The sequence below is a fragment of the Stegostoma tigrinum genome, chromosome 5 (genome assembly GCF_030684315.1).
Source record: "Stegostoma tigrinum isolate sSteTig4 chromosome 5, sSteTig4.hap1, whole genome shotgun sequence".
Taxonomy (NCBI): domain Eukaryota; kingdom Metazoa; phylum Chordata; class Chondrichthyes; order Orectolobiformes; family Stegostomatidae; genus Stegostoma; species Stegostoma tigrinum.
Window position 1 is genome coordinate 109,116,132 of NC_081358.1, and position 14,465 is coordinate 109,130,596.

The following is a 14,465-nucleotide window of genomic DNA, read 5'->3' on the forward strand; positions in this document are numbered from 1 at the left end:
TCAGTGTGTTCTGTAGGTATTCATATTCCAATATACAAATATTTTACAAAATAGCTCTTTCATACAGTTCTTTATGTTTCCTTTTCTTTGAGTCTCAATATCAGCTGATACATGATATTACTACATGATCTAAGATGGTGGTGAGCTGCCTGACTGGATGACTGCAGTCAACATGCTGTAGGTTGACCCACGATTCCCTTCAGGGATCGAATTCCAGGATTTTGACCAGTGACAATGAAGTTCAGTGATATATCTCCAAGCAAAGCTGGTGAGTGGCTTGGAGCAGAACTTGGAGGTGGTGGTGTTCCCATGCATCTGCAGCCCTTGTCCTTCTAGATGGACATGATCGTGGGTTTGGAAGGTGCTATCAAAGTATCTTTCATGAATTCTTGCAGTGCACCTTGTAGGTAGTACACACTGCTGGTGCTGAGCATTGGTGGCGAATGGACTGGATGCTTGTGGATGTAATGTTGTCAGTCCCTGGGCTTTTTTGACTTGAATGACGTCTGGCTCCTTGGGAGTTGTTGGGGCTGCAGTCATATAGTCTTAGACTCATACAGCCATACAGCACGGAAACAGACAGTTGGGTCAAACCCGCCAATGTCGAACATATTCCCGAACACCTGCATGCTCCTGGCCCATATCTCTCCAAACCTTTCCTATTCATGTATCTATCTGAATGTCTTTTAAATGTTGTAATTGTATCCTCACCAACTACTTCCTAGGAAGTTCATTGCACACACGAACCACCTCTGTAAAAACAAAAAAATCCCTCTCCCGTCTTTATAAAATCTCTCTCCTCTCACCTTAAAAACATGCCCCCAGTTCAGAAATCCCCCATTCCAGTGAAAAATGTCCCAGCCAATCCAGCCCTTCTCTATAACTGGAACTTTCCACACCCGGCAACATCCTGCGATATCTTCTCTGAGCCCTCTCCAGCTTAATAATATCCTTCCTGTAACTGGGCGACCAGAATTTGACAAAATATTCTAGAAGAGGCCTCATCCAATGCCTTGTACAACCTCAACATGACTTTACAATTCCTATACTCGAAGAAAATTGAAAGAACTGTGGATGCTGTAAATCAGGAGCAAAAACAAAGTTGCTGGAAAAGCTCAGCAGGTCTAGCAGCATCTGTGAAGGATAAAACAGAGTTAACGTTTCGGGTCTGGTGATCCTACCACAGAACTGTTCCTCAGCTCCTAAGCTTTTCCAGCAACTTCTGTTTTTGTTCCTGTACTCTAAGGACTGAACAATGAAAGCAAGCATGCCAAATACTTCTTTTAAACCACCCTGTCTATATGTGATGTAAACTTCAAAGAATTATGTTCCTGCATCTCGAAGTCCCTCTGTTCTACAACAGTACCCAAGGCCCTACCATTAATTGTACAAGCCATACCTTTGTTTGTTGTACCAAAATACAGCACCTTGCGTTTATCCAAATCGAACTCCATCTGCCATTTTTCAGCCCATAGGCTCATTTGATCAGGATCCCTCTGTAACCAGAGAAAACCTTCTTTCACTGTCTACCATGCCACCAAATTTGGTGTCATCCACAAACTTACTAACGATGACTTCTGTATTCTCACCCAAATCATTCATATAAATGACAAACAACAGAGGATCCAGAACCAATCCCAGTGGAACACAGCTGGTCACAGACCTCCAGTCCGAAAAGCGACCTTCCATCATTATTCTCTGTCTCCCAGCTTTAAGCCAATTATGTATCCATTTGGCAATCTCACCCTGAATCCTGTGTGACCTAAATTTACTAATTAGTCTACCAGGCAGAACCTTGTAAAGTGTTTACTAATACCCAAACAAACAATGCCCACTGCTCTGCCATCATTAATCTCTTTAGTAACTTCTTCAAAAAATGCAATCAAGTTTATGAGACACGATTTTCCTTCCATAAAACCACGCTGCCTATCCATAATCAATGTTTGCTTCTCTAAATGTCCATAAATCCTATATTTTATAATCACCTCCAACAATTTACCCACAACTGGAGTCAGACTCACAGGGCTATCATTCCCCAGTTTCTCCTTACAGCCTTTCTTAAACAAAGGTACAATATTAGCCACCTTCCAGTCATCAGGCACCTCACCCATAGTTACACTTGATGCAGATATTTCTGCAAGGGGTCTCACAATTCGCTCCCTTACTTCCCCAATGTTTTGGGATAAATTAGATCAGGTCCCAAGATTTACCCACCTTTATATTCTGTAAGATCTCGTGAACTTCCTCTTTTGCAATGTGAACTGCTTTAAAAACATCAAAATTTATTTCTCTACATTGTCTAGACTCCATTTTCTTTCTCCATAGTGAAAATTGATGCAACATAATCATTAAGTATCTCTCCCATCTTTTAAGGTTCAATGCAAGGATGACCTCCTTGATCTTTAAGAGGCCCTACACACTCTCTAGTTACCCTCTTGCTGTTTATGTATTCATAGAATCCTTAATCTTATCTGCCAATGCTATCTCATATCACCTCTGTGCCTCATGATTTCTTTCTTATGAATGCCCCTACACAACTTATATTGATTAAGACATTCAATTGAACCAAGTTGTCTATGTCTAAAATAACATTCTGTTTATTCTCTACTAGAACCTGAATAATTTTATTCATCCATTGTTCCTCCATCTTATCAGCCTTACCCTTCACTCTAACAGGACATTCCTGCCTCTGAAGTCTCCTCTTCATACCGTTGAACACCTCCTACTTGTCAGGTGTCCTTTTATACATGCAAAATATCTACTCCAATCAACTTTTGAAAGTTCTTGTCTAATACCATTAAAATTTGCCTTACTCCAATGAAAAACTTTTACTTTCATGGAACACTTATCCTCTTCCATAACTATTTTGAAACAAATAGAATTTTGAACAATCAGGCAAGTGGGGAATATTCCATTATACTCCTGACTAATGCCTTACAAATGGTGGACAGCTTTGGGGACTCAGGAGGTGAGATACTCACCGCAGTATCCCTAGCCTCTAACTTGGGTTTGTAGCTGTTGCGTTTATATACTATGTCCATTTGAGTTTCTAATGATTGGTAACCCCCAGGATGTAGGGACTCAGTGATAGTAATGCCCTTGAGTATTGTGGAGTGCTGGTTAGATTGCCTTATTTTAGAAATGGTCATTTCCTGCATTTGTGTGGCACAAATGTTACTTTCCACTTGTCAGCCCAAACCTGTTTGATTGCTTCACCAGGTTGACACCTCATTTTTAGGTCTTCTCTGGTGCTACTTCTGGCATGTCCTTCTGCACACTCCATTAAACCAGTGTTGATCTCCTGACTTGATGGTAATGGTGGAGAGGGGAAATGCCTTTAGTGCGTTTGGCGATCTTTTTATATCCTACTTTAATGACTTTCTCACAATCCTTGGACTGTTCTGTCTGAGATTGTGTCTTAATGAAGGACTTTCTGCCTTTCATCTTCAACTCTTGAATAACTCTGCCAGCAAATATCCATTACTGAAATGAATTTGCTTGTGATTAAATAACACTAGCTCCTAATCAGTGTTTTGACCATTAGCAATGTCGGAATTTAAACTGCACACTCTGTTTCTCTACATGCTTGGGAAAGAAATGAAGAACTTTTCAAATGGTTGATTTCTTCCTTCAGTGTGAATTGCTTAAAGTCTTCATTCATGAATTATTGATTATGGTCTGGTCTGGGAAACCTTGTGCGAAGTAAGTTTTCTTCAACACTTCAGTCACTAACTCTGTCATTTTGTATGAAGTACAGAAACTTCTATCCACCTGGAATAGTAATCTATTTGTATCAAATGTGTCCTGTCACAGGGCCCTCCTCTTCCTGGACCATGTGTGCTGCTGACTCCCTGTCTCAAGCCTTCGCCTCACTAAATCCACATGATGATGTTAACTGTCTGCAGGCTTGCCTCTCCCCAGCTCCTTTAGGTGATGCGCACAGCCTGACCCAACATTCTCTTCTCCCCATGATAATGGGAACTGCAGATGCTGGAGAATCCAAGATAACAAAGTGTGAGGCTGGATGAACACAGCAGGCCAAGCAGCATCTGAGGAGCACAAAAGCTGATGTTTCGGGCCTCCTTTAGGCGGTGCTCCCAACCTGTCCCAACATTCTCCTCTCCCTGGCTCCTTTTAGTGGTGCCTCACAGCCTGACCCAGCATTCTCCTCTCCCCAGCTCCTTTAGGTGATGCTCATAGCCTGTCTCTGGCTGTTTTTCTCATCCATTCCTCTCAAATCTGAGCTGTTTGGTATATGCTATTCATGAAAAGAACTTGGAGACCGCACTGTTAAAGATGGAATGAAAGAAAATGAAGGTTTGAAAATTCTAATGAACAGAACACGTGGGTCCCATATAATATCCCAATTTGCAAAGTCTTACCCATTACCCTTGGAAGATGCAGGGATGTTTACTTTGAAAGAAATGGCATACAGGGTCCAAGTTATGCCTTTCACTCCATGTCAAGGTGTGAGGGAACAGTTCGGTTCTTGTTATTGGAATTGATTGAGGGCTGTGAACATTGTTTCAAAGATCCTCCTTCTATTAATCCACAAAGTTTTCAAGGATCTTCAATGGAACAAAAGAAGATTGAGTGTCTTGTTGCTGAGTGTGAGAATAATCCCAAATGGAAAATGGCTCAGTGTGGAGGAGTTATAATCAATAGATGTCAGCAGTCTCTGTGGAAGTGTGACAAAGTGCTGCCTTAAAGCATCTGCAGTGTAAATGTCATTGACATTCAAACCAAAACAGGGGAACTGCTTCATAACTGTTCCAAAAACTAACAGATTTTATTCAAGTGACATCCTTTTTGGCAGTCAACACAATAAAGTCACTGATCGAGGGTGTTGTTGGAGTTTGAGGGGCGTGGGAGATGTTACGGAAGTCCGATGCCTGGGAAGATTGTCATGTGATAAATCACTGATTATGATGGTTAACTGGGCAGTTCTTCACTTACGCACAGATCTGCAAGGACCACTCATCCTCACCCATCGTTCACCCATGCAATTTTATCTGGATAATAATATTGAACTGATGGGCAATTTTAGAAGGACATTCAGAACCCCCTACACTGCTCCATTCATTTTCTGTCTGTTACCCCAAATCTTTAAGTGGACCCTGCGAATCAGCTTCATGTTGCTTAGTACTTCTCCCAACTGAAATATTCCCAAAACATGGATTTTATCAATTTAGCAGAGTATCTGAATGATGCTACTGCCATTAATGTGACAGATGAGGCTGCCTGAGCATAACCACATAATGTTTGGAGTACTAAGTCAGTTTGAAGACAAGTTGATTTTGACATATTCTCTCGACCAGATCAGCTCCTTTGAAAAGTTTCCCAAATTTCAGCCTTTTCTCATTACGATTTCTTCATGCCCTGCTTATATCATCCTCCAGTACCCCCATCCTTTCCCTGCCAACTGCTCTGAGGTTCCACGGAATGTTCCTCTTTATGTAAAAGTTCTCTACAAATGCAAACATGCACACATCTAAAATGTCAGTATATTTTGTTTGTGCAGTGTTAGCCTGATTGTGGATTTTCTAGATTGCATGATATTGAGAGCTGGATATTTAAAACTAAAGTGTGAAATTTCTTGCTATAATTAGTGATGTTTGCAACCAAGCCTTCTGCAATGCGTTTTATGGTGCTAGAAAATGGTGGCATAGTGGTAAGGTCACTGGACTAGTTATCCAGAGGCTCAGGAAAATGCGCTTGGTTCAAATCCCACCATGGCAACTAGAATTTGAATTCAATTAATATGAATCTTGGATTGGTGATGACGACACCTATCATTGTTGCAAAAAAAAATCACTAATTTCTTTTAGGGAGGAAGGCCTGCCATTCTTACCTAGTGTGACCGATAGATGACTTCTGACCCACAGCAAAATGTTGACTCTTAACTGGCCTCTGAAATGGCCTGGCAAGTCTATCAGCCCAAGGGCAATTAGGGGTGGGCATCAAGTGTTGGTTTTGCTGGTGATGCACCTTGAAGAAATGAAGAAAAGTCCAACTTTTCCAGCTCCTCTTTGCGACTTTGTACCAATCAGTGTCAGGGTGAACCAGGCTTCCGTCAAATGTAGACACTTCCCCATGGAAGCGAACAGTGCACTCTTGCTTTCCTGGAAGAAGCATCCTGGAAATAGCTGATGGGGTGGGGAGGGTAATTTTAGGGGGTGTTGTGTCCTCTGAGACCGTGGGTATCAGTTGCGTTCACTCATCGATAAAAGTTGTCTCAGGAAAACATCAGCGACTGGTGAGTTACTTTGGTTCTGTAGGCAAGAATACTCAGAAAGCTGGAGAATAATAATCAAATTGTAACAAAATTTGTGTAACATAGAGGACAGATTAAAAAAGCAAAAGGTAAATGAGCAGATGTCACATGCAATGCTTTGCTATATATTGCACTTTAGAAGGATTTCTAAAGTGATTTTTTTTAAATAAGCAGGGTTTAGGAAATCATAATTTTGTTTTTCAAAGGCATAACTAGGAGGTGCTGGTCTCCCCCTTTCAGATGCTGCATCGCTGTGGGTGACCCTGTTTCAAGTAGTTTGGAAGAAACTGTGTGGTGAACACTTATTTGTCTATGAGATAGTAAGAACTGCAGATGCTGGAGTCAGAGATAACACGGTGTGAAGCTGGAGGAACACAGCAGGCCAGGCAGCATCAGAGGAGCAGGAAAGCTGACATTTTGGGTCAGGACCCTTTCTGAAGAAGGGTCCCTATCCGAAATGTCAACTTTCCTGCTCATCTGATGCTGCCTGGCCTGCTGTGTTCCTCCAGCCCCACACTGTGTTGTCACTTATTTAGCTGTGATTTTCCCTGAATTGGTCAGTTTGCAGGAATGCCTTGAAATGAAGTATGGCAAGCAGTCGCTTGAAGCTGGAGCGTCAGCTAGATGCTGTTGAGCACTGAGAGAGCAGCAGCCTGGCTTCTCAACTAAATCAAAGAGAGTGCTCTTTAAGATGAAGCCATTTTCTCTCCACTATGTGAAAAAAAGAAAACATCCTGAGCAGTAAGGCTCACAATGTGGAAAGGGTCCATTGCCCAGCATGAGACGATAGCTGGAGCTGAGTAAGCCGCTTCCCTAAAGCGCTGAATCGGGCCATGATATGGCAGAGGAATTGGAGGCTGACGAGAAAATTACTTTTGATCTCTGACAATAGATATCAATAGGTCTTTTGTTTGGCGACTCAGTTAGCACTGAGCCCCCACCCACTCCAGGTTCACCCTCATTGGGGTGCTAAAACACTTGTACATAATCCTCACACTGAGCATCAGAGGGAGGCAGTCATGCAATTGAGGAACATTTGACCTCACTGATGATTCTTGAGTTGAGCTCCAATATCCAGCTGTGAAATGGCCTGAGCAAAACTCATCTTTATTTTTTCCAGTGTTATAGAATTTTAATTGGGAATAGTAGTCGAACAGTAAGGAGATGGATAGCTACTTTTTATTTTAATATTTGAGACACCCACTTGTCCTTCATTGCTTGCATGTGGTCCAGATATGAACAAATGAGTACCTGTTCTTGCAGCAATTAATGCCATTTAAGCGAGGTATGAAATCAAAAATCATGTTATGCTGTACACATTCTGGTCAACATCAGGTGAGTTTGAAGTGTGAGATATTCAGATGCAGGATATGTACCTGAGGGTTAACTTAACGTCAGTATAGTAAAAATACAGATAAATATGAAAGCCATATCTGCTCATCAATCAACTGGCACCAATCATGGAATGTTTGTGTTCTGTTTTTCTATTCCTCTCTGTCGTACTTTGCATTTCTCTACATTAAGTTTCACTTGTCCTGGTTATTCTCAACTGCTTGCTTTATTGTCTATTCTCCAACTTCTGTCCCTCCTAATTTGATGCCATCTTCAAATGTGATCATGAGCGTTTGAGTTTGTGTCCTGGTAATTTATCAAAATTTCATCTTCAAGTTTGTACATGATATTCAATTCCATTATTTTACTTCAATGGGAAAGACAACTAATCAATCTGCAGTTGCCTGTGTCTGATTTGTCACTTTTCTAGAATATAACTGCTGCATTATTTCTTAATTATCACGGTTTTGCTAACTTCTGTTGATCTATTTGTAATGTTTGCTTGCAACTCTCAAATCTATCTCTTTGTCTTTCCCAGTATACTGAATGAAGGCTACTTAATAAGATAAAAATTCATAGTGTTGGGAGATGTTATAGCATGGATGAAGGATTGGTATGTTATAGAAGACAGAAATTTGAGATTTTCAGGTTACCAATTTTTAACCAGTGGAGTGCCACAGGGATCGGTGCTGGAGTCGCAGCCATTCACAATTACCTATTAATGATGAGGAAAGTGAGTGCATGGTGTCCATGTTTGCAGAATAGAAAGGCAAGCCGTAAATGTGACACAGAATCTATAGAGGGATGTAGACAGGTTAAATGAGTGGCTTAAAATCTTTAGAGATGGAATATCATGTGAGAAAATGTGAAAATATGCATGATGTCAGGAAGAAGAGATGAATATTACTAAAATAGGGAAAGACTGCAGAAAGCTACAGCACAGTATGTTTTAGGTAATCCCACGCTAAAATTACAAAAAGCTCTCATGCAAATTCAGCAGGGAACAGGGAAAGCAAATGGAATTTTAGTCTTATTTCTATTAAAGTGGTTGACTGTTTTTAATCCAAGAATATGTTTCTCATGTCTTTTCTTGTGATTATTTGCCAGAGGAAAATATTTAATATGTTAAGTTCACCATTAGTTTTGAGCACATTTTTATGGTTTTCACTTCTGTGACTATCTGCTTTCTGTTATGGTCTCAGAATAACTTGCCTTTTTTTGCCCTCATTATAGCCTATTTTTTCAAGCAATTTCTTTTTGACTCCGTAACATGGTGTGTATTCATCTCAGTGAAAAGGATCCTCCTTCTTTTCTACCAAATTTGTAAAGGCCATATTTCAAACTTTATGTTAGCTTTAAGTTCTTGTTAATTTATTCGGAATTGCATATAGTTAGTCCAAGCTGTGGATTTTTAGTACACGTCTACGGTGTTAAGCTGACCATTATATCTTCAGACAAAGACAAAATCTGGAAGTTGCTTTGTATCTGAAATAAAGCAAGATATTTCAGGAAATGATCAGCAAACTGATTACTGTTGTTGCAAAGGCAGATAATGATACCAGTAGTGTTCAAATGACTTGTGCAAAATGTCAAGGAGAGAGACTGATTAAAGCCTTAGCAAAGATCTGTAGCTCGGGTTGTGGATGAGGTTGTTAACTTGCTCGCCGAGCTGGCTTGTTTTAGTTCACATGTTTTGTCACCATGCTGGGTGACATCATCAGTGGAGCCTCCGATGAAGCGATGTTATTTTATTCCACTTGGAATTTGTACTGTCCGGTCCGTTATGGTGAGCAGTGTCATTTCCAGTTTTGTTCTATATGGGTTTATATAGGGGGTCCAGTTCTATATGTTTTTTGATTGCATGAACCATGCCTCTCGGAATTCCCGTGCATGTCTTTGTTAGGTTTGGGCTACTATTGTTACCTTGTCCCAGTTAAACCGATGGCCTTCATTGTCTGAATGTACCAATATTCAGAAGAGTTCATTGTGCCGTTTTGCGGCTAGTTGATGTTCATATATTCTGATGGTTAGTTTCCTTCCTGCCTGTCCAATGTAATGTTTGTGGCAGTTGTTGCGTGGTATTTTGTAAACCACGTTGGTTCTGCACATTGGAGGAATGGGGTCTTTAATCCTTGTGAGTTTTTGTTATAGAGCGGCTGTGGGCTTGTGGGCCACCATGATTCCTAGTGGTCTTCGGAATCCTGTTGTCAGTTCTGAAATGTTCTTGATGTAGGGCAGTGTGGTCAGGTTGTTAGGATTTACTGTGTCTTCCTGTTGTTGTCTGTTTAGAGGGCATCTGGGGATGAAATTGTGGTGATATCCATTCACAGTGAAAATTTTATATAAGTGTTTGTCCTCTTTCCTGTGCAGTTCTGGAGTGCTGCAGCCTGTCATGGCCCATTTAATGCAGCTTTGTTTGTGGGTGTTGGGGTGGTTGCTGTGGAAGTAGAGGATTTGATCACTATGGGTTGCTTTTCTGCATCCTGAGTTTTGGAACTCCCCATTGGTCATGCACTCAACTCTAATGCCCTGAAATGGAAGTTGATTATTGTTTTCTTCTTCCCTTGTGAATTTAATCCTACAAATACGTTGTTGTTAAGGTGGTGGATCTCTTCTAATTTTTTGTGTTTAATAATGACAAATGTGTCATCTACATACTGGATCCATAGTTGAGGTTAAATGAGGGGGAGGGTGGCGTGTTCTAGTCTTTGCGTGGCTGCTTCTGCGATGAGTCCTGAGATCTATGCCTCCATTGGTGTACTGTTGATCTGTTTGTATACTTGACCATTAAAGACAAAGTGAGTGGTGAAGCACAGGTCTAGTAGTTTCAGTATGTTATAGACTGATTTTTCAATCAGGCACACTTGAGTTGTTGCATGAAGGTTTCCATTGGTAGGAACAAAATGACCTTGGGTGTGGGAAACATTGGTACTGGAGGCAAAAGAGGCAGTGAGTTAGTGATCAACCCTTCTCTTGGCTCACAGGCGGTATGAGAAGAAGCATTTACCTATATCCATATTGTAATCAATTATCAAACCTTCATTTATGTGACAGGTTTCCTGAGGCCTAAAACGTTCGGACAGCCAGGGTCAACAAAGAAGATAGGAGCAGGAGCAGAAGTAGGCCATTCACCCCGAGTCTGTTCTGTCATTCAGTATTATCATGGCTGATCATTGAATTCAATACCCTAATCCCTCCCCCTCCAATTATCCTTTAATCCCTTCAACCACAACAGCTATATCTACCTCCTTCTTGAAAACACCATGTTTTGGCCTCTGCCGCTTTCTGTGGCAGTGAATTCCACAGGCTCACCACTCTCTAGGTAAGGAATTTCTGCTCATTTCAGTACTAAAATGTTTACCCCTTATCCTTAAATGTTATCCCACCATTGGGAATATCCAACGAACCTGTCTAGCCCTGTTTGAATGTTTAAAAGATTTCCATAATATTCCTCGCTCCCCCACCCCATCAATCTTCTAAACTCCAACAAATACAATTCTAACAAACCTCATCTCTCCTAAGACACCAGTCCTGATATCCCAGAAGTCTATTCAGTAGACCTTCACGGCACTCCTTCTATTGCCAGAACATCCTTCCTCAGATAAGGAGACAAAACTGTGAACAAGATCTCCAGGGTTGCCTCGCCAATGCCGTGTATAACTGCAGCAAGATATCCTTGTTCGTGTACACAACTCATCATGTTCTAAAGGCCCAATATACAGTTTGTCTTCTGCCACCTGCACTTGTATGCTTACATTCAGTGACTGGTGCACAAGGACACCTAGGTCTCATTAAACACAGCAGGCCAAGCAGCATCTTAGGAGCACAAAGGCTGACGTTTCTGGCCTAGACCCTTCATCAGAAAAGGGGGAGGGGGAGAGGGTTCTGAAATAAATAGGGAGTGGGGGAGGCGGATCGAAGATGGATAGAGGAGAAGATAGGTGGAGAGGACAAGAGAGTTGCAGTAGGAGGGAGATCCCCTGGGGTTTGTCCAGAGGGAGAGGGTAACTTCTTCAGGTTAGGCATCCTGGATAACTTTGTTATCTCGGATTCTCCAGCATCTGCAGTTCTCATTATCTCTGATACAATTTTAACCCCACTGCAAAGCCTCTTGCAGGGATGCCTAACCCGAAGAAGTTAGACTCCAGAGTATAAAGAATCTTCAAAGATGATTAACAATGAACCCACTATTTCTTCTTGAAGTACTCTGGGGATTTATCAGGCTTCAGTCTTGCCAATTTTTCCAATATAATTTTTTCTTCTGTTGCATATTTGCTTCAGCTCCTCCATCTCACTAACTGCTATACCATCATTTTTGATACTATTCCCATGCCCAGAGGCAAAATATGAACTTGGCTCACCAGCCATTTCTTTGTCCCCCATTATAATTGTCTTGTTTCTGAAGTAGGGGACCTATAATTATTTTCACCAATCTTTTTCTCTTTAGATGCCAATGAAATATTTTTACGGCTGTTTCTTCACAAGTTTATATTCATACTCTATATGCCCCTTTGATCCTCCTTTGCTAATTTCTAAACAGCTCCCAATTCTCAAGTCTATTCATAGAATCATAGTATCCCTGCAGTGTGGAAACAGGCCATTCGGCCCAACAAGTCCGCACCACCCCTCCGAACAGCATCCCACCCAGACTCATTCCCCTACCCCTGATTTCCTATGTCTAACCCACCTAACTTTAGCATCCCTGGGCACTATGGGCAGTTTAGCATGGCCAATCTACCTACCCTGCACATCTTTGGACTGTGGGAGGAAACTGGAGCACCCAGAGGAAACCGTGCCATCCAAATTATTATTTTCATATTATTTTCTCTTGCCAATTTGTATCCTCTTTTATTCCATCTAATACTATCTCTAGCTTCCCTTGTAAGCCTTGGTTCGACCACTGTTCTCTTTGGACTTTTGCGCCAGACCTGAAACCTGAATACAGGCTCAGCTTGGGGCATTATAATATCTAAAATATGTACTTGTCTCCTGAGTCTGACGCAACTATCTAACCTCCATTAATTTCAGAAAGTGATTTGGTTGAGATTTTTAAGGTTTTTTTTGCATCTCACATAACCCCATTACATTTGTTTGTGAAATGACTAAAAACAATGGATCTGAAATATTTTCTCTCTCTACAGATGTTGCCTGTTCAGTGGAGTATTTCCAACACTTTTTGTTATAATAGCTTGGAACTTGTATGCCAGACTTCAATTTTCTGCATGCCTGACTTCTATATCCTTTGAATGAAATCCTGAATTCCCATCCACTTTCATTCCCATGGCTTCATGTCCTCCTTCCCTGATCAAACATAGGAAGCACACAGCAAACAGCAAGTTTTCTGAAATTGTTTCCAATATGATTCAGATAAATTGCCCTTTATCTTGATATTCACATACTTGCTTAGTCTCAGCAGTTGATTTCGGCATTTAATGTGCTAACAAGGGTGCAAAGCCTGATTTCCAGAACATATCATTACATTAATTTCTATGTTTACTATTGTGAAGCATCTGATTTCAGAATTGTGGAACCATATTGTTGTTTTTATGTAATATTTTGTTTCATTTTCAACAATGAGAGAGATCCCTGTTTTCCTGTTCTGAGAGAATCCTTAAGGAAATTATTAATTAGCACCACAATATGAAGTTTGTTGGCCTTACGTTTGTGGTGTGAAGCCTCAGTGCCCTTTGCGCAACAGTGAAGTTTAGTGGATTTCCTAGGCCTTTTAGTAAGATTCCGGTGCAAGAAGTACTTTGGTGTTAATGCATTCTTGTAACCAGGTCTCTTTAATGTCTACTGTGTCACACGTTGTAGGCAGGTGTCTTGAACAGCTACTGTCTCATACCCATTTCATAATTATGACTACAACATGGCTTTGAAAGCAAATGTGTTCTGCTTTTTTAATTATTGCACTGCATGAATTTGGAAATATAAATTTTGTTGGACAACTCCTCATGTTGTGTCCCACATGCCCTAATGGTATATTTCTCACACTTTTTGAACTTGGTTGCTGAAATATATTTTTAATGTAATGTTTTAATATCGCTATACTAGCTAGCCCACTTAGTAATCAATAGGAATTACTCTCAGCCTGTGATACTTCCTTGTGCAGTGGAGCTTCTTCCTTTCCTATATTCTTTGTTCCAAAATAGACCTCAACATTTGCTTCTTTCACCTCCCTTTCCAAGTTTGATTCCAGACTGTTCCGGAAATGCCTTTGCTGGCATTGGCTGGGCAGCACAGAATTTTGGACTTCTCATTGTGACTGCCAATGTTAGGTTCTTCAAATCAGATATCACAGAGTGAGCCATTTGGTCAATCATTCCTGTGCTTGCTCTCTGAAAGCCATATTAAATTTGTTCCACTCTTCATTCCTCATCGATAGCCTTGTAAATGTTTATTTTGTTCTCTGTCCTATTTTCAGGCATGCAACCAATTGCCTCATGGCAATAACTATTCAATTTGCTTCTACCAGCCTTTCAAATAAAACATTCCAAGTTACAATTTGTTCTTAATACTTGTGACAAATTGATCTAGTGGTCTGCTTCTATTTTTTGTTGCAACTTTTGTTCTTACCCCATTTAAAACCCTGATCCTCCAGTTCCCATTATCTCTGATAATATTGCTCCATATCATTCTCAGAAATCTGTTCAAACCCTGTGTCTTAACAGATACATTCCTTCCTCTGTTTCTACTCCATTGCCAGTAATAAAACCTTCAATTACCATGAGAACAGATGACCTGGTCAACATCACCTGTGTGCCCTTCCTCTTTGGAATATGAATCACTGCATTCTTGAAAAATGCTATAGAAATTCAAGTTCTTGTTTAAACCATGAGAAAAATTACAAAATCAAATT

At 40.7% G+C, this 14,465-nt stretch overlaps 1 protein-coding gene across 3 annotated transcripts in view; it reads left to right on the forward strand.

Annotated features, from left to right (window-relative positions):
- The window catches only part of tsnare1 (T-SNARE Domain Containing 1), a 753,673-nt gene that overhangs the window by 556,596 nt on the left and 182,612 nt on the right, over window positions 1–14,465 (forward strand). The gene's annotated exons all lie outside the window — the stretch shown is intronic.